The following is a 20,661-nucleotide window of genomic DNA, read 5'->3' as shown; positions in this document are numbered from 1 at the left end:
TGTTGCGGTCAAAGTCTTCGGGTAAGTCTGAAATGAAACATATGAAATAAAAAGGGGAATCAGCCCATTTCTGCCACTCTCAAACTCCAGAGAAGGCGCAAAAGTTTTAGGATATGAGTCCATGAATCAGAAGGTCCTATGGGTGTTGGGCCACAACCACCATGAACAGACAGCTACTTTGGTTATTTGCAAATGGACAAGGACAAGTTTGGAAGACAGCTTATGTGCTTTCTTGATAAGTAGTTTCCATTTGCTAGTTATGTATGTGGTGAAGCACCTGTTTGCTCTGCTTGCCATCTGTTTTTGTTGGTTTCCGGTATTGTTAATCCAGTTAGAGAGGTCTGTGTTATCAGTTGCAGAGTGTCTTAGCAAATCTCTTTTAAATTGGAGAATGTAATGCCAGGAATCCTGCCGGTCAGGTGGATTTGGGGTGGTTGGTAGGAAGTGTGTTAAAGTGCTGTGTGTGCAAAGATTTGAACTAATAATGTAGACAAAAGGTGGATAGTTAGTCCTAGTACACTCTGCATGGGTTCCTACAGGCAACCTCCACACGCCAGACATTCTTTAATTGCAGTCGACTATTTGTTTCAGTTACTGGGCAATGCAACGTAGAAGAGGCTTTTTGGGGTTATGCCTTTTTTAGAGCATAACTTGGGGTGACCATAAGATTAACCAATGCAATGCAAGCCTTGCTTTCATTATCAGGCACTTTTCAAAAAAGAAACTGAAGACTCCTGCTGTTGGATGCTGAGCCAATACTTCTCAATGAGTCACCAGAAAGCTCTCTACAGTGAGAAACTGGAGGTCCACAGGCAAGGAAGAGTGTTGCTGTAGTTGATGTTGCTGTGAACACGGTTAATATAAAAGGAAATACAAAGATGATGTAAGATTTACCATCACATTGGCGAAACATTTGGTGGTTTCAATTTCTAGTTGGTGTTGTACATTTTTGTCACTAGTTTGAGTGTTGGTGGTCTCTTGACATGATTCAGGCTGTTTGAACTCTATCCACCAGATCTAGAACAAAATGGTGTTTCAGCCACTGGTGATGAGACCATTGTTTGCTTTCATGTTTTTTTTTATATTTCTTTTTATTAAAATTTTAAAACATAAACAGTAAAAAAAAAAGCAAGGCAATACAATCATTCAAAAGGTGAAGCGTCCTATGAGGGAAGAAAGCATACAATTTTGATACGATGCTTTCTTGTTTTTATTGTTCTTGCATCATGGTATTGCAACACTTTGATAAATCTCTATATGATGTTGGGGAGAGTGCATATGTACATGCCAATGTTTCCTTTTCTTTTAGTCCCTGCTATTTACATTTTTGTTTAACAAGTATAAACTTTTTTTGGCAGCCCTAAAAACAGAACTGGCACTCACCAATAGCCTTCAGCTATGGGTTTCAAAACACCAAAAAGACCTCCCAGCTCATTCAGGTCAAGGTGGTCCACCCTTTTCAAAGTTGCAGTTCATCCAGTGAAGCAAGCCTTGATACCTATTTATTTCTTACAGTATTTCATTTTCACAATTTCTTAGCAGGAGAACTACTACTTTATTCAAATCTTTCATTTTCTTGGCCCCAGACACGTATTTCCCTCTTCTTGAGCTCTTGGGTGGAGCACAGCAGTTACTGAGTGCCAAACCTGTTGGCAGCACGAGTGCTGTTAAATGGTGGTTTCTAAATGTTTGTATGCTTTTGTATTACTGTCTTTAGTGCTGTAGGTGCACATTTTAAGTATGCCCAATTTATACTTGTGGTAGTTAACAGCAATAAAGGACACCCGCTTGTGGAAGTGTTTGCAAATGCTCATCAAGTCATTCAATGCCAAGTGGCATAGGATGTATTTACATGTGAGCACCTCTAATTGTATAATTTGGTTACATGTTTATTTTTCATGTGTGTTTGTTGTTAGTTATTTCTTAGATGCTTGGCAAGGCAATCTCAGGATGAAAGGTGGATGATATTTGTGCTTTGGATGATGTTATTAAGGGTGTGCCTGCCAGGGAACTTTTAAAACGTGAGCTAATCAATGTTCAAGGAAGTGAACTGTGCTGTTGTTGTGCATTCCAAGAGGTTTTACTTCTTTGACGGTGGCAGCCTCGGAGGGTTTGATGTGGCTTCTAAATGCTAGTGAGGAGCAAGGTGGGTGCTGCACACAGTCGTAAGACCATCTGTAAGGAAATGCCTCCTTTTTTATGGCCACCCCCAAGTATTTGGACTGATGCTTACGGTTTTTCGACTCTGAGAGTGCACTGAGGCCTGCTAGTCAGACCTCCGTGTCCTGACCATAAAATGTGTGTGTTGAATTGGCGTATACCCAATTGTCAAAGGCTAACTTACCTGTAAGTCCCTAGTATATTGTACCCAGGGTATCCAGGCCTCTTAGTTAGAGCGTCCCCTCAGGGACTGCAGTACTTGTTGTTCCACCCTAAGTGAGATCAGGGAAAGCATGGTTCCTAGTCTGACACTGCAGACTGGAAGGGCAGTTCACAACTGCTATCTCAACTTTGCCATTTAAAGTAATATGTTTCAATATATATAAGTCACCTCTTCGGCAGGCCTAACGAGCCCTAAAGAAGGGTGCTGTATATAAGAAGTGAAACGTGTTTTACATGCTTTAACCGTAAAATTCCACAATTGTTTTTACTGTAGAAAAGGCTAGTAGCCCCCACTGGAGAGTACAGAGTTACAGGCTGTCACCACAGCCCTGATAACTTCTGACTGGGAATTCTAAGGTGTAAGGTATTAAACAACGTGTTATATTAAGCACAACTTGATGCCCACGTTGAAATTAATTTAACTTGTTCTTATGTACAACTTTTATGAATTTGCTACTTTGTTGCCTTAAACTCTCTTGTGCTCCTGCACAAGGTTTGTCCCTGAGACAGCTTTCTGCCCTCCTTGGGAGGTGTGCAAATGACTCCCAGGAAAGGAGACAATAGAAGCCTGCGCAGAAAAGAAGTTACTTCACACTGGCAGGAAGCAATTAGGGTGTTAGCCCAAAAGGCAAGCTTCAAAGACTTTGAAGAGCAAATGGGAAACCCTTGGGAGAAGGGCTTCCATATTGTTTAGGTAGACAGACAGGCACTCAGGAAGGAGACAAACATGTTTTCCAAAGGCTTGTAGCAACCTTGGTAGCCACACCTCTGGGTTGGGCTAGAGAAGTCTGGGTTCTAAGAGAAGGGTTCTGCCATGTTGGAAGTAGGCAAAATGATGCATCTTGGGACAGCCATATGCCACACTTTGCAGAAAGGGGTCATCAGGAGGGAGGGAACCTGGTAGCCCACTGGCCACCAACCGCATCCTACCCTAATAGCATTTTTTTTATAGCATAAATAGGGTACCCCTTGCACTCACAATTCAGATGTCCACTTGACTGGAAGAGGGACTGAAGAAGGACTGCCCTGCTGCATAAAGGACCCAACGAAGAGAAGCTGCACCAGCATGGGTTGCACTTGCTGAACCTGCTGGCTAGCAAAGGAGAAGGACTGTGCCCACTGTGTCCTGAGAATTTGTCTCTAGAACTCAGCCAAAACCGGAAACTCCAAGGGTCAGTTAGCTGACCTTCTATTTGCAGCAAACGGCCACAACAGTTTAAGAAGCTTGCTGGGCACGTTGGTTGCCCAGATCTCCACATTGCCACCAACTGACACTGTGCAGCACCAGAGACAAGACTGGATGTTCAAAGTTGCATTCGAGTTCACAGAAGTGGTTAGACTGCAGCTTGGTTGCCTAGAAGACAAATTATCGCCCACGAAAGGATTTGACTGTAACCCCGATATTGGGCAACTGGTAGCCCAGTGGAGACTGAACTTCGGCCAGGACCAAGAGGACTTCTAACAACATCGACCCTGTGACCAGGACCACTAGACTCGTGGACCAAGGAGTAGCCGCAGAAAGACCCCATCAAACGCAGTGCACATGCAGCATCTGTTGGACTTGGCCCCTTTTATAGGGTTATCCCTAAACATTTTGTGCCTTCTTCCTCCTCATTATTCTGACCAGTTTTTGTTGGCTTTAGGACTCTAGGAATGTTACCACTGCTGATGAGTGCTAAAGTGTATATGCTCTCTGGTGTCAATTGTGAATGTGATTGATTATCCATGTTTGGCATATTTGATTTACTGGTAAGTCCTTAATAAAGCGCACCCTGTGTGCCCAGGGCCTGTAAATCAAATGCTACGAGTGGACCTGCAGCACTGTTTGTGCCACCCACATGAGTAGCACTGCAACCATTTCTCAGACCTGCCACTGCAGTGTCTGTGTGTGCAGTTCTGAACTGTCAAGACTGCACCCTCTTGCCAGGCCCAAACCTTCCCATTTACTGCAGGTAAGGACCTCCCCCCCCCCCCCCAAAGTGAGCCCAAGTTAGCCACATGGGCAGTGTGAAGTGTATGTGAAAGGTAGGACAAGTACTGGTGTGTTTTACATGTCCTGAAAGTGAAATACTGCTAATTTCATTTTCCTGTATCGCAAGGGCTATCTCTCTCATAGGTTATCATTGGAGCTGCCTTGTAACCTATTACACAAGTAATTTCCGATTGGGACTAGATAGAGATTTGGAGTTTGGGGTCCTTGAACTCAAATTTTATAAATACATCTTTTAGCGAAGTTGGTTTTTAAATTGCCTGTTTGAAAATGCCACTTTTGGAAAGAGGCTATTTTCTTGCTTTGCCATTCTGTCCCTCTGCCTGCCTGTGGAATCCATGTCTGAAGGAGGGTAACAGTTGGGTGGTTTGTGCATTCACTCCAGACAGTCACACAAAGGAAGCTGGGGGTGTGCCAGCATATAATTATGGCCCATCACCAGGCTGATGGGCCTTCCTGAGCAAGAGTGGTGGGAGGAGTTGCTGTCCCCTTACTAGCTCCCTGCTGAAGGTGGTCACCCAAAGTAAGTCTAACCAACCACAATACAACTAGTCTAACTTTTTGCTCAAATTGTTGAATACGCCAGTGCGTGTGTCATGAGATAAAATGTGCATATTTACTTTACCATGTAAAATCTACATCTCCGGAACCATCTGGTAGATTGTTTTCATTTCGGTGTCTAAAAATACATACAAATACAGTCTATTTGTATTATTGGTGTTGGATTTCTTGACTGTCTTATGTATTTCCTCTTCAATTGTTTTGGTGCTATGTAAATGCTTTATACTTGCTCCTTTGTGTAAGACTTGCTGCTCAGAGCCTCAGCTACTCAGGGTTGAGCTAAGGTTTAAGAAACAAAACCTACTGGTCCTGAAGGAGTTGGTGAGTATATTACATGGTGAGGCTCCACAGCCACACCAAATAATACACCCCATTTCCTCACATTGGCACCAATGCATGGGATCCAGAACTTGTGTTTAGCAGTACTGTATAGTTGTTGAAGTCTGGGGCCACTTAGAATCCACCAAAGTGGACACATTGAAAGATTCCCAGGCAGTTGTTAAGTTGCTGTTGGTTCCAAAGGATTGTTTCCAAATAATTGCAAAAACTTTCAAGAAGTTGGGAAACGCTTGGGAAAGTTGTGGTAAAGTTCCTAAAAAAGTTTTTAAATTTTGAAAGAAGTTTCATAAAGTTTGAAAAAGTTTCAGAAACCACCTTTTCAGCAAGGAAGATTGGAGATCAACATGGCCAACCTGTCCTCCCTCAAAAGAGATGAGCTGAACACACTTTGCAAAGACAGGGAGATCAACATGGGGGCCAAAGCCAGGAAAAAATAGCTGATCAGGGCACTCAAAGCTTTGGAAGAGGCAAACAGAGTACCTCCTCGCCTGGAGAAGGAAGTACCCCAAGGTAGTGAGGAAGAAGCTAATGCGGAGGAAGATGACAACAATGTCCTGGATGGAGCAGGTGGGAGTCAACCCAATGGCACACAAGAACAAGGGTGGCTTCCAGTGCAGGTTCTATCACTAGCCAGAGGTCCCTTCAGGTAGAGGTAGACATGGCATCTTTGGACCTGGAGGAGAGAACCATAGCTCTGGCTGAGAGTACATTGGCCCCTGAAGAAAGAAAGGCATGACTAGGCCTAGGGCTCTGAGAAGATGGAGGCAGCTTAGGTGTAATATGAGTTTCTGAGAGGGTTGTCCTGGATGTTAGATTGCCCAAAGGGATTGTCCCTAGTTATATCCAGGTTGATAATATAGATAAGTGGGTGGTTCTCATATGAGAGAGGTCTTCGAATGAGGAATGTGGGTATACACTACTGGGAAACACTACAATGGAGTTAGAATCAGTAGTTGGTAGGGGCAAACTGCTCACACTTGAGGATGCAATAGTACAATCTTAACCACATATGAAGGTAGCACTTATTGAACTCTTTGGTTTTACTTCTAAAGAGTATAGACAGAAGCTGATGACATCATAGAAGGGGGAGCAGAGAAATTGGTTGACATTGTTGACACTTCAGGTAAGGCACTGGATGGTTGGGTTAAAGCCAGCAAAGTAGACACATTTGAAGGGCTAAGCAATTTGACTTTCAAGGAGCACATTTTAGCACATTTTCATTTAGAGAAGGTTCACCAGCATTTGGTAGACTCTAAGCTACCTAGTCCCAGGGAACTGGGCAAGACAGCTGAGCAGTGGATTTATACTGGGATCCCCAGAATTTCTTTGTGAGGTGAGCAAAAGAAAAGTGGTCAGGCACCCCTTCAGGGGGAAGAAGGGGCAACGGATAAAAAGAAGGAGAGCCCCAAAGAGTCCCCAAATAATGCCAAATGGGGAGAGCCCAAACCTACATCCCATGCAAAGGGGATAGGGTATCTGGGAAATAAGTTTGGCCCCTCAAAGACTGAGGTGAGCTTTGACTGCAATATGCCAGGACACATGAGGGGAGATTCAGTATGCACCAAGAGACACCCACCTGTGACCATTCAATGGGTTGGCTAGTATAGGAATGGGGTGGGAGTTTCCCCTAGAGATCCCAAAGGTTACGCAGAGGTCATCTTAGTGTTCATAGGCAGAGAGAACTTTGAACCTTTGGCTCATTGGCCTCTAGGTATGGCGTAGTATAGGCAGTGGCCCAAAATCAATAAAGTGGAGGTGAAGGCTCTGAGTGATAGAGGTGCCAGTCTAACCATGGTGATGGACATATTGGATTTCCCAGACCCCGCCAGAGGAGGTGCACAGGATTGCCAGTGCTGACAATGTCACAAAGTTTCACCTCAAGGTGGTGGTGGACTTTGAGTGGGGATGCGTTATTGTCCCAAAAAAAATTAGCGGTGTCCCCTGCCATCACTGTGAAGTTCTGCTGGGCTGTGATCTTGAAGTTTCTGCTTGGGCATCTAGAAGTATTGTGCAGTTCAACTTTCCAGTAGGAACTGCATGTTTGTTGGGCAACTTAAACGGTGGGATAGTGCCAGACTGATTCTGAGCACCACCACAGGACATGGTGACCTACAGACCATTAGTTCACAGTGCCACCATGAGCGCCCCTAAACCTAGACAGGTAGTAAATGGTTTTGGAAAGTACAAAACATGACAACCCTGACTGCCCCCGGGAATTATGGTGACAGATCTAGGACCCTTTCGCTCAGTCACTCGTGCTCACTCTTGGAGAAATAGTCAAAGAATACACAGAGGGGAGTTTTCAATATTTATTGAACCTTGGCAATTCTTGTACAGAATATATGTGCTGCAATGATCAATAGACATGAAGCAGATAAAAGTAATTCGGTCTGTAAGGACAGTGAACAAAATAAATAGTTCCACCATCTTGCTAAAACAATGTACATATGCAAGCATATGAAAGAATATGAATATATATATATACATATATTGCAGAAAATAAAATAAAGGGTGAAAATAACAGTTACAAAGAAGGTGACAACATCTGTTATATATATATATATATATATATATATATATATATATATTGTATATATATATATATATATACAAGCTCTGGTGTCCAAAAACACTCCGCACTCATGGGGTGAGTTCAATCCATTTTATTAAAAGTACACAAGTTTCGAGGACGCTTTTCGGCGTTCTGCCTTCTTCCAGCTTGCGTGTACTACACACAGCGTGTGCGGTCAGTGCCTTAAATATCAGAACTGATCAAACTTGTGTACTTTTAAGAAAATGGATTGAACCCACCCCACGAGTGCAGAGTGTTTTTGGACACTGTAGCTTGTATTTTAAAGTGGACCCACCCCACTATCTTGCACCCGTCAGAAGAATGTTAAAATGTTAAAATGGAAGCGTTTTGCCCAGGGCCTAACCGAGGGACATGACAGCAGTACTGGATTTGCCTGACTGGGTGTGTGTTACTACAAGAGCGCAGAAGGCCCTGATAGAGAGTGTAAGGATTCTTGATCCTGAAACTATTGACCAGGTCCCTAAAGCCAAGAAGGGGAACAGGAAGGCTGTCTGCCCAGCCTCCACAGGTCCACCGGTCCAGAAGGAGCCCAATCTACCTGGAAACCTGCCTGACATGGTAGAACTCCAAGAATAAGGGGGTCCCTCTAGAAAGGACCTGAGCATTGGACAAAGGTCAAGTCCCACTCTAGAAGACCTGCAAAAGCTAGATGTCAGACTGGAAAAAGGAGATACCAGTGGTGCCCATAAGGAATCATGGTTGTAGAGATTCTTGGACACCCAGCCAAGGTACCTCATACCAGAGGCGCCCAGAATATTGGTGGACCCCCTGCAGTACAGAGAGATCCGGCTTTACTTGGCCCACAATATCTCCTTAGTTGGACACTTGGGGCAGACCAAGACCTGGGAGAGACTAGTAAACCATTTATGCTTGCCCCAAATGTCTGAGAAGGTCAAGAAGTTTTGTTGCTCCTATCTCACCTGCCATGCCGGTAGCAAGGCAGGGGGAAAGCCAAAGCCTACCTGATGCCACTTTCTGCCTGTGGGGGACTCCATTTGAGACAGTGAGGATAGACATTGTTGGCCCCCTAGACCAACAAACAGCTTCAGGAAGTAGGTTCATCTTGCTGGTGGTGGACCATGCCACCAAGTATCCTGAAGCTATTCCCCTTAGGACAGCCATTGCTCCTGCAGTAGCTCGAGCCCTCCTTGGAATCTTCACTAGGGTTGGGTGCCCCCAGGTAATGATCTCAGAGAGGGCCACGTATTTTATGTCTGCCTGCCTGAAGGCAATGGGGGATCCCCAAGGAATAATTTAACTGAGAAAAACAAAAACACATAAAAGGAAGGATTCTGGGTTTGTGTCTGTAAATCTCTGGAGGAGATGGGATGTCCTTCTCCCATGCCTGTTCTTTCCTTATAGGGGGGTTACCCAAAAAGGAGGTGGCTTTAGTTCTTTTGAGCTACGCTATGCACATCCTGTAAGAGGTCCACTTAATTTGGTGGGCGAGAGTTGGGAGAGAACAAGTGCTTGATTAGAGCCAGTGGCACCGCACATAATCATTAATATCAGCACTTTTCATGAGCACCAGTTAAGGACACATTAATTTTTGGGGAGATTAAATGATTTGCCCAGAATCACAGGATGTTGAGGTGATACTCGAACCTGGTTCCTCAGCTCCGAAGTCTGCAGCTTTAGACATTGTGTGAAAAGAGAGAGGTACCCCTTAAGCTAGTCAAGGGAAATGGGGTTATTAAAACCCCAAATTTCAAAAGTTCCCTTGAGTCAAATAAAGAACAGGTTCACATAAACATACCTCCAAATGTAAACAGTGCAATCATATATATGCATTCAACACGGAACCCCAGTACACGCCGGTGTTACCAGAGACCTAGGAGGTAGATGCAAGTACCTTGACAGCAAGTGAGTGTGACAGCATTAACCCACAACTATATTTGATATATGGGAGAAGCTGATCTTTTCAAGACACCGCTACAGGTCATCTGGTTTTTGAATCTTCATAGACACATTTTGAAATATCCACTGGAAGGAATACTGGTTTTATCTTATAAGAATGCAATTAATACTAGGTTGCAGATTTATACAGGAAGCAGAAATAGCTGCTCAGAGATTTACGATTTTGACCAGACTTCTGGATAAGTACACATGCAGACTTTGATTTCTAGGACCTTTGCTCCCTAGCAATAAGGGGAGATCTCACTGACCCCTGTATGGTGACAGATAAACAACAAGTCTTGATAAAGGTGGTTATTATCATTAGAACCCATCGAAACACGTTGACGCCTTTTCTGGTACAATTCAAGACTCTGACATCGATGTTGACATACAGATGCTGCAGTAGCAAAATATTGATGGAAAATAGAACGGAGTCCATATGTACAACCTGTATTTAACAATTTTCATGTTTTACTCCTTCTGTCCTTAGCTTCAATTGTGCAGGTCATAATTGATTGTCTTGTTTTGTTTTATGTATTTTAGATTAGGGCATTAAATTAGTTAGCCCAATTATATTGTTTTTATTTACAATGTATTCATAATAAATGATTTTTAATCTGATATATTCTTGGTGGTATATATGATTGCACTGTTTGCATTTGGAGGCATGTTTATGTGAACCTGTTCTTTATTTGACTCAAGGGAACTTTTGAAATTGTGGGCTTTTGACATTGTGCCACATCATTTCCCCACTTTCATGGTTAGTAGTAGGTTCTGTTTTAGGCGGCACAAACTGGAGAAATGAGATGGTGCAAGCTGCCTCCTGATGAGAGCCCTGGCATCCTTTTATTTAATTTTTTTTAACAAATTAACAACTGGAGAGACCCCTCCAGGAGCTTAAGCACAGGCTTTATGATGGCTGAGTATATTAGAAAGGCAAACAAGAACTTTGTGGTGAGCCAGGTGTTTTTAAAGCACTGGTATGACTAAAAGACCTCTATGGCTGAATACCAGCCAGGACAATTGTTGTGGGTCCTGTAGCCTGTGGCACACAGAGCACTACAATACAAGTGGACTGGGCCATACCCAATCTTGGAGAAAAAGTTGGGAGTCGCCCACTTGGTGGACTTGTGTAGCCTCAGTAACCCTCATAGGGTCATCCATATAAACAGGCTCAAGGAAAATCATGACAAGGCAGACATCACCATGCTGATAGTGACAGATAGGGGAGAGGAAAAGGTAAGTGAACCTCTCTCAAACCTCTTATCCTCCAATGCCCAGGATGGAACTGTGGAAGGAATAGTTTTCTCCTCCACATTGACAGACCGCAGCAAAGGGACTAGCTGCAGAAAGACTCCCATCAATCGCAACCCATCCACATTATTCTTGAGCAGCTTCAGCTTCAGCATCCTCTATCCCTTGCATCAGGACCTCGTCCATGGGAACCTATAGCAAAGAGATTAAAGTGCCTCAATCTGCCTGAAGACTGCTTCTTCCAGTAAGGTAACTGTTTCTAAGGGTCTTTCTGGTCCCCATGACTTGCTCCCCGACAGATTTGGTCGCCCAAAGTAACTCTAACAGGCTGCATTACAACTAGTCATAGATTTTGCTCAAAAAGTTTCTGGAGTTTCTTGTGTATTTCGTCTTTATTTGTTTCGCTGCTGTTTAAATGCTTTGCACTTGATCCTTTGTGTAAGCCTTGCTGCTCAGAGGCACAGCTATCCAGGGTTGAGCTAAAGGTTTGACAAAGAAAACCTACTGGTCCTAAATCGGTTGGGGAGTGTATTACAAGTTGAGGTCGAACTAGCACACCCCATTTCCTCACACCCTCATTACAAGTTGGCCAGAACAGGGAGCACGAAGCCATTATCATTGAGTGACGCATTTGCCATACATGGTAAATACCACCTATTCTGAGTTTTGAACAGGATAACATGTAAAATCAGTTTTAAAAAGCTGGTTTCCACAAATTGCCGTTTTTCCTGGCCCTTTCCCCAATACATTTCAGCAGATTAGACCTGCCATAATCTGCCACAGTAAAACTGCTGGGGTGTGATAATTTTTATGCCACGTGTATTTCCAATCCCTTTACAACCATTTGTTCACACAGGCGATCAAACTTTGACCTTAAGATGTAATGAGGGTCTAAGGGGTGCCGTAGTGTGTGGTGGGCTGAAGTCTATCCATTTGTACATGCTGCATCCATATAATTGGGGATATTGTATACTAGTGTGCAACACTTCCAGGATACAGTGAGTCCTGAGTGACAGTATGCGCAGAGGGAAGTGATCGCCGAATGTTGTGAATCATTGGATGCAGCGCCCATATTAACTTTATTGTTGTACGCCAGTAAGTTAGCGTTCAGAATATCATGTGTGTAGTTTGCAGGTGTACAAAGCTTCTGCTTTGCCATGGATGTTGTGCTACTGCACAGCTTTGCAAACTGTTGCGCGACACGTTACTGTGTCGCGACCCATACGTAGGTGTGTTGCACAATGCGACGCAATGACGTCTGCTGGCCAGCTGATATTAGGGGAATGCAACTCGAGCCCCCTCATTCAATGATTGCGACGTGTAAGGCGGAAGGCGGAGCTGCTGCGGAGCAGCGCCTCGTGGTCAGGAACTCGCTCCCGGTATCCCGAGAATAAGGGGAAATAGCTTATAGTTCAATTATAAACGAGTGTTTAGACGGCTTTTTACTGAAAAACCCTCTGTGTGTTTCAGTGAGACCCACTTGTGGAATCTGCGAGTAATGCCTATAGTGCGGCGTGGGATATTTCTGAGGAAGTACGTGGCGTCGGTGCACCTTGCACATTGAGGAGCGAGTGGGATGTTCATTAGAGGTCGATCGAGTGCCTCCGAGCAACTCAGTACCGCCATCCTAGTATCCAGGAATGTAATGAGAGCGACACATTCACCCCATCTAGAGTAACCTTGAGCGTCACAAGGAGGCTCACCTGAATATTATTAATTACCGTCACCCCACGTGCAGTGCTCTCGCTCATGAAGGCATCCAGGCGCTCTACAGTCAGGCCCCCTCGAGACGTGCTTTGGGGCGCGTCTCGCGGGAGGCGGATCCGTGACTAATCTCTGGTTCTGCAGGCCCCTTGCAGGCTTCCAAAGGGGAGGCGCAGCCCTTGCAATGAATATTAATGTACTGGTGCCGTTTTCTAACTGCGCTCCTGTGGTCTCTGTTGTTTACACGGTTAAGAATCCACATGGCATAGAATCCTTCCTAGGAAACATCTCCAGACCCTCCTGTTAATGGCTGCAACAGGGGTGAGGATGTGTCCTAATGGCTAGAGTGGCTGATAATCCTGTGATTTGGGGCAAATCACCTAATCTCCCAGTGCCTAAAATTAATGTAACGCAACTGGTGCTTGTGTAAAGGCTCTGACACCTTCGAGTCGAGTTTGCGCTATATAAAAAAAAATACATTTGAATGTGGGGTTGTGTGTGGGTGGGGTTGTGTGTGTGTGGGTTTGTGTGGGTGTGTGTGGGGTTCTGTGTGTGGGGGGGTTGTGTGTGTGGTTGTGTGTGTGGGGGGGTTGTGTGTGTGTGTGGAGTTGTGTGTGTGGGGGTGTGTGTGGGGGGTTGTGGGGGTGTGGTTGTGGTTGTGGGTGCGTGAGTGTGTGTGGGTTGTGTGTGTGTGGGGTTGTGTGTTACACAGTTAGGGGCCTATTTACATGTCCCTTGTGCCGTCGGTGCATCAATTTAACCATGCGAACCACCCCCCTTAGGTGGTTTGGGCTCGCTCGCTGCGCTCGCGTTACTCTGTCCCTGAAATTTTTTTCACAAAAAGGTGTGTCACCAACATGAAAAGTTTGGAAAGCTGTATGCTACTGGGTACACAGCTTATAGATTATGTACACTTTGAGTATAGTATCCAGTTTGCCGTGAGTGTTGAGCACCTATGTGAATAGCTTTCCGAGTTCCTTGCACCAGTGAGTGTAGGACCAGATAATCAAGCAGTATACATCTCTGCCATATTTCGGTTTGGGTGTGTTGTGCATGACTGTGTAGCAGTCTTTCTTGTCTACTGCTGTTCAATGTCAATTTTGTTCTGTGTTTGCGAGTCATTATTGTGTACGCATATTTTTAAAGAATCTAGTTAGTTAGTATGGTTTGTGATTTCATGCGCTTTTCTTTTGTGGTGTTGCTTTGTGTTTTTTGTGGAGGATTTGCTGGGTGCTATATCCTGTTGTAATGTGGTGTGTAAGAAGGATGCTGAGTAGTTTATAGTGTTGTGTCTTATGTGTGGCGACGTGTTTTTGTATAGGTTTGTGAGACTCCCTGCTACAGACTGCAGTGAATTATGTGGTAGTGTGTAGGTGTGTGTGGTTGAAATAATAGGACAGTTGAGACTGAAGGGCAGAGCACTAAGATCCTGCATATGCTGAGGCACGTTACGTGTACACAGCTGCAATAAAGAACATATGTAGTATGAACCTACCTCACTGTATCACAGTGGCTACAATAAACCTAACACACTTTAAATACAAAATCCAATTGCAGCTGAGTCTAAAACCCAAAAGAAGAACATTGTGGCCCTTTCTCTCCACCCATAGGCAAAGATTATCACTCCAAAAGGAATTCTGTGAAGTAGTGGCATGCCTGCAGGGTTACAAAAAATAGGATTCCGAGTTTTGCACCTTGGAACAGGAAAAAAGTGAAGTATTATTTCTGCATTATTACCTATTCTGACCTTTTGAACCCGTAGTTCACCAACCCCAACATTCACCAGTGCTAGCATCGGGCTTCTGAGAAAAAACTATGGCAACCAGCGCTTATTATTTTACAAATTAAGCACTGGAAACAAGGCAAAACCCCTCAAGCACGAATTCATCTATTAGAATGTGGATCTCTCTCCCATGTCACTTCTACCCTGACTCAATTGTCTGATTTTACCAAAGGGCAAAGCCTTTCCCTTTCAAATCTCCCTTCTCACCCAAGATGGAGGGGGTCCCAGGGCGGGTTCTCTCTCCACCCCCAATCCCAACACCTCACCCCAAGGTCCTCTTTCTGCTTCTTCCACTCACTAGTCCTTTGTAGGTTTTTCTGGTTTACCTAATACCTCTTGGTCAGCCCCATGAGGCACACCACCTGTCCTGTGCCTAGGTCCATGCTTTATAAATACAAGCAAAAACACAACTAAATGTTAACAACTTGTAGAAAGAGTTTTGAGGTTGGCACAACCAAAGGGATATCTTTGAAAGGAGCACTAACTTGATGTTTACCTGCTTCCTAAGCTCAGTGGAAGTCTTGTGGCAGAGAAAGCGAGAGTGTTTATTTGCCTGTGATGGGCGATTTCAGCGGCACGATTGATAGTAACTTTATTGCCCAGCTGCTGTTAGACATTAGCTCTTGTTAATTGCATTCTCATCTTTGTCTGTTATCCATAATTGAGGCAGAACAATTAATAGTGGTTAACCCCCTTAGCAGAGGGCGACAACCACCATTAACAGTCTGGAAAGTTGATAATACAACTTAAGAAAACAGAGCTTGAAAAACTGCCAAGATATGTGTAAATTACTTGTGTTCATGAATGTCAACAAAAAATGCTTAGAATTGTTAAGTGGTGATGGGGGCTTGAAAATCGAGGATTCATTTCCTTTAGAAACAGTACAGCCTGAGGGGTTGTGATTGCACTGTATATGTGCACTATGGGGCCATATGACATTTTAGTACCGAACTGTGAAGCCACAGCAGCTGGGAGCACTTCACCACACATTAAGCTGCAAATAATGTGGTCTGATCACTGCCAATAAGAAAGTGTTTCTGAAGTGAAAATGGTTATGCTGTGGAACTGGCTTCCTTTGATGTGGTGAACCCGCATCCCCACTCAATGCTTTAAGGCGTGGTTGCCAGAATTTCTAGATACAACTGTCGTGATATCAATAGCAGGGGCCAAAATGTTATCAAGAGCTTATACTTGGAATTACTCTGATCGCAGCATTAATGATAAAAAATAAATGTTGTTGCTTGCTTCTTTGAAACAACCTCGGGTAATATTTCAATTGGATTTTATTTAGTTATTGACTTAGTAAAGATTGGCATGAAATAGGTAGCAAGATCCTGATAAACAGAAATCATTCTTAACCCCTTTGATGCTGATGACGAGCTCAGCTCGTCATCAGCCACGGGTGGCGTGTGCTGATGACGAGCTGAGCTCGTCATGTAACGCGGCTTTTTTAAAAAAGCAGCACAGCGCAAAAATCGCCGCAGCAGCGATGCGGTTAAACAATGTGGGCCTTATTTATGAGGCCGTGCGTCACTTTTACGCCGCTGGTGCGTCAATTTTAGTGACGCAACAGTGGTGTAAAAAATGTGCCATGTTGCGTCATGTTTACAAAGTGATGTATCTAGGTAGAAGCATCACTTTGTAAACCCCTGAGCCACATTATACGTGTGCCAGGTATAATGTATGCAGGGTGGGCGTTCTGAAGCAAGAAAGGGTCGTAGAAGTGACGCAGTGAAATCTATGAGATTTCACTGCGCCACTTCTAGGACGCAAATGCGTCACTATCTTACGCCTGCCTCATAGTAGGCGTAAGACTGACGCAGGCACATTTAACATGGGACTTGCCCATGTGTAATTACCCATTTCTGGCGATGTGTCACTTTTGTGACACACTCCAGCAATGAGTCATTTTTGCGCCTACAGATACGTCAGAAATACTGACGTATCTGTAACTCCTTGCAACATGATGCGTCATACTCTAAATATGACGCATCATAGGTGTCGCAAGGAGGGCGCATTGAAAATTGATGCATCGCTGTTTTCTCGCAGCGAGGCATCACTTTTCATAAATGAGCTCTGTATCTTTTCTTTTTCCAACATCATCAGGAGCTGATCAGAAAGCATTTTGGGGACCTACCTGGAATGTAGCAAGCCAAAATGAACACTATGCAACCTTAAAATATCCTTCCTGATTTAAAGAACTGGGACTGGTGGATGCATATTTACATTCAGTAAAGTTGGCATTGCAGAATGGCAGAATTTGCCTCATTTGTTTGCTAAGGGACGCAGCACGATTTATGGCATTCCAAGATGGTGCAGCGTTAGAAAATAGGTAAACAACACCGTTTGTATATTTACATTCCCCTTGCAGCAGGGCTGCTAATGTGGAATCCCTTGTAAATGTACATCTGTCAAAGAGTGTGTTTTGGATGGAAAAACTCTCGATTTAATGGGGTATTAGGTGGACATGATTAAGCAACAGAGAAAAAATGGCTTCACTTGGAGAAAACTATTCAAAAGCACGTTGGTTTCAGATTTCTTCATTTAGACTTTTTTCTCAAAATGTGTGAGTAATACTACAGGTGTAAATGCATGCCTTATTTCATTTGTCCTTTTTGCTTTGGACCCTGTGCCACAAAGTAAGGCCTCATTGCCACTGCGATGGAGTTTGAGTAATTCACATTGCCTATATAATTAGGGGCCAGATGTACGTACAGAGGATTCACGAAAAGGGGTTGCAATTTGCGCACCAACTCCTAGCGAATTCAACAGTATTTTGCGAACTGTCCTATGTACTAATAGCAATTCAACCTTTCTCATGAATATTAATGATGTAGGTCTCAAACAGTGATCACTACAACTCACTACCCTCACAGGATGGTGTCTACTGAGGTCAGCATACCATCATATTTGTGATTGCTGTTATATAAAGTAGTCATGTTTTTTTAATGCAGCCCATATTTTTTTTAGAGCAAAACAGGGTATATTTACCTACAAATAAAAGAGAAAGGTTTGTAAAACTATTTTTATGAGTAGGCACGTGTCTCATGGATCTCTGCCTACGCTTAAAAAAATCTTTATTGACCAATCACAAAGACTTGTTTGCGTGCGGGTAACCACCTCCTTTGTGGTGTTGATAATATTGATGTTCCGCCTCTGCATTTTACTTGCAAACCATGAATACATACCATAAGAAATCGGTGTTTGGAAGGGCCCCCTAAACACACCCCTTCCGAATATCGATTCCTTAACATTTCATATACCCATTTAGCAATTCGATAACGTTCTAGAATCACTACACAGGTTTAGTACATTTGAAAACCACATTTTCTTGTTGCTAACTTTCCGATTTTACATTATGTAGGGTTTGTGACAAGAAAATGCATTTGTACATATGGCCCATTCCAAGTTATAGGGGCTTTCACCCAGCTCACTTCATCCATTGATCTGTTGTTGAGTCATGTACGTTTTTGTTCAATGCAGGAGAGCATACAGCTTGGGACAATGGGCCAGATCACTTCAGCCAGATCACTTCAGCCATCGATAAACTTTATGCAAGTGATGACCTTCTGCTCTTTCACAAGGAGCACATCCATGCAAAGTAGATCCTTTCAAAGCAAAGGACTACTATTAAAAGCTTTGTTTTTTGAGCCCCAAAAATATTTTTTGCTTTTATCGAAACACTTTGGTTTTTTTATATCATCAAAAGACCAGCATCACCAAAAAGATAACGTCTAACAAAAAATGTGACAAAACAAAACATACATTGACAAAACCAAAAAACTGGTAACGTCAGAAGATATTGGCTTTGACAATGCTTGTTTTTAATAAGTAGTAAGCTGCTAAGAAGAAGCTGCATCTTTAAATTAGTCTTTGGTGTCAAATGCTACTTTATGGCTTCAGTTGGCATTTTTTTTAACAAGTGTCTCTGTAATCTTGATCGGGTGCAAAGTGAAGGATTCAGGATTACAGAGTGTGTGGTGTTTCCACACACACATTTGGTAAGCTAAAGATTCAAAGTTTTGAAGTTCAGAATGCAAGAAAAACTGTGTGATTACTGCGTTAACCCTTTATTCCAAACTGCAGAACTCGTAACTTGTGGGAGGTGTTGCTATTTTCTTGGGCGATATTACTGTCTCAAAATACCAGGCCACTTGTAATAAGGCCCAACATCTTTTTAAAGATAGCAAAAGGGGTAATGATAGAAAGATCCAAAAGTGGACAGCTGTTCAACTCAACAAGCATTAGGAAACCCAATAGTTTTTTGCCTTTAAAAAGCAGGTGCCAACCTAGTGTCTTTCACAATGTTTTTTCCATCATTTAGTCACCTATACATCCATTCATACAACCAGTCACTCACACATACAGCCATTCACATAGCCAAACACTCACCCATACAGCTACTCACACACCCACTTATTTACCTACTGCCACACACCCACTCTATCACCAATACAGTCCTTCAACACAGCCACTCACTCACCCATACAAGCACTCACACAACCACTTACATACCCATTCACACATCCATACAAGCACTCACACATCCACTCATTCACCCATACACCTATTCATACAGACACTTACTCTCCAATACAGCCACTCACACAACAACTCACTTAAACAAACACTCACTCAAGCAGCCACTCACTCACCCATATAGGCACTAGCACACCAAGTAACTCACTCATACAACTATTCAGACACCCACTCACTCACCCATCAGCCACTGACAGACCCACTCACTCACAATACAACCGCTCACACATTATCTCACTCGCCCACACAGCTACTCACACATCCACCTATACAGCCACTTACACCCTCATACATACAAGGATACAGCAGACACACTAGCACTTACACAATATGGGGTCGATTAGGATCGCGGACGGACTTGAGTCCGTCCGCGACCCCAGAGTATGAGGGAACGTCCGCATGGGCTGCGGCGTTCCCTCATGTGCGATTAGGATGTGACCGCCACCCTGGCGGTCACATCCTGGATATTTAACATTGCGGCGGGTGCTGCTTGAAGCAGCACCCGCCGCAATGTTAAAAGTGCATGTGTAACATTTACATGCACAAAGCGGCAGGCACCGCGCGGTGCCTGCCGCATTGTGCATGTACATGCTGGGGGGTACCATAGGTACCCCCCATGTGCACCCCCCACCCACCAACACCCTGGGGGCCCGCAACGGGCCCCCAAAATCAAAAGTACACATGCTTTTCCACGGCGGAAAAACCGCCGCGGAAAAGCATGTTTTCAAATGCTTCCTAATTTGGCCGGCGGTGTCTGATAGACACTGCCAGCCAAATGAGAGCTTTTCCGCCGCGGTTGTAATCCGACCGCGGCGGAAAAGCAGCGGACAGAAACCAAGACCCACCAGCCATCGTAATGTGGCGGTGGGTCTTTGGTGAGCCCGCAATGGATTTTCCGCCTCCTCCGGGCCGGAGGTGGCTTCCGCCGGCCCGGAGGAGGCGGAAAATCCTCCATCCTAATCGACCCCTTAATGTTAGAAGTAGTATCACTCAATAATAGTCTACCTTGTATAATAATTTAACTTTTGTAGTAGGTTACTATATATGTTTAACACCAATAATCTCTTGAAAACACTTACACTCACTTGATGATATCATCCGTGATGCAATTTGAGATGTTATCAGTGATGTCACTGACCATGTCAGGAGTGATGTAATATGTGAGGTGATAAGCAGTGCATTGCTGGGGTGTAAGTTATAGTTAGCTCAGGTAACTATAACTGCTGAATTCACTGGTTTTGCACGAGGGAAATCTGGGCCTAACTGTAACGCCCCTGTAACTTTTGAGAAATAAAATGTATATAAATATATATATATATATATATATATATATATATATATATATATATATATATATATATATATATATATATATATATATATATATATATATATATATATATATTGCACAAACTCTTCCTCCATAACAAAAGAAGCAGGAGCCTCGAGGGGTCAGGTAAGGCGGGTTTATTCAGCAAAAAGGGCAACTTGGTGGCGGCAAATGCATTTCGGCAAAAACGCCTTTCTCAATACCCTACACCAAAGTCCTTCATGAGTCTAATGTCCGCTGCCTCTTAAGTACATCTTGGCGTGGACCGCTCCTCCCCCTGCTACTTGTCG

This window comes from Lissotriton vulgaris, chromosome 7, assembly GCF_964263255.1.
Source record: "Lissotriton vulgaris chromosome 7, aLisVul1.2, whole genome shotgun sequence".
Taxonomy (NCBI): Eukaryota; Metazoa; Chordata; class Amphibia; order Caudata; family Salamandridae; genus Lissotriton; species Lissotriton vulgaris.
The sequence above is the reverse complement of the archived record's forward strand: the minus strand, read 5'-3'. Positions refer to the sequence as shown.